General features: G+C 43.9%; 1 non-coding gene across 1 annotated transcript; it reads right to left on the reverse strand.

The window, feature by feature from the left end:
• Positions 1 to 84: 84 nt before the first annotated feature.
• Positions 85 to 156, reverse strand: trnaa-cgc (transfer RNA alanine (anticodon CGC)). Its single transcript has one exon. It is a non-coding gene; the product is annotated as a tRNA-Ala (tRNA).
• Positions 157 to 214: the final 58 nt, after the last annotated feature.

The raw sequence follows: 214 nt of genomic DNA on the forward strand, positions 1-214 counted from the left end.
CACAAGGAGATTGCCTTTTAATACTTTTTTCTCTCGGAATAAGAGCTTCTGCAGCTCTTTGATAGACTGGACAATAACACTAGTTGGAGATGCCAGGGATTGAACCCTGGGCCTCATACATGCGAAGCATGCGCTCTACCACAGAGCTACATCCCCTGTACAGTGTCAGATTTGTTCACCTTTTCTGAAATCATTGAATAAGAGAAGAACCCTG

This window comes from Etheostoma spectabile, chromosome 23, assembly GCF_008692095.1.
Source record: "Etheostoma spectabile isolate EspeVRDwgs_2016 chromosome 23, UIUC_Espe_1.0, whole genome shotgun sequence".
Classification (NCBI taxonomy): Eukaryota; Metazoa; Chordata; class Actinopteri; order Perciformes; family Percidae; genus Etheostoma; species Etheostoma spectabile.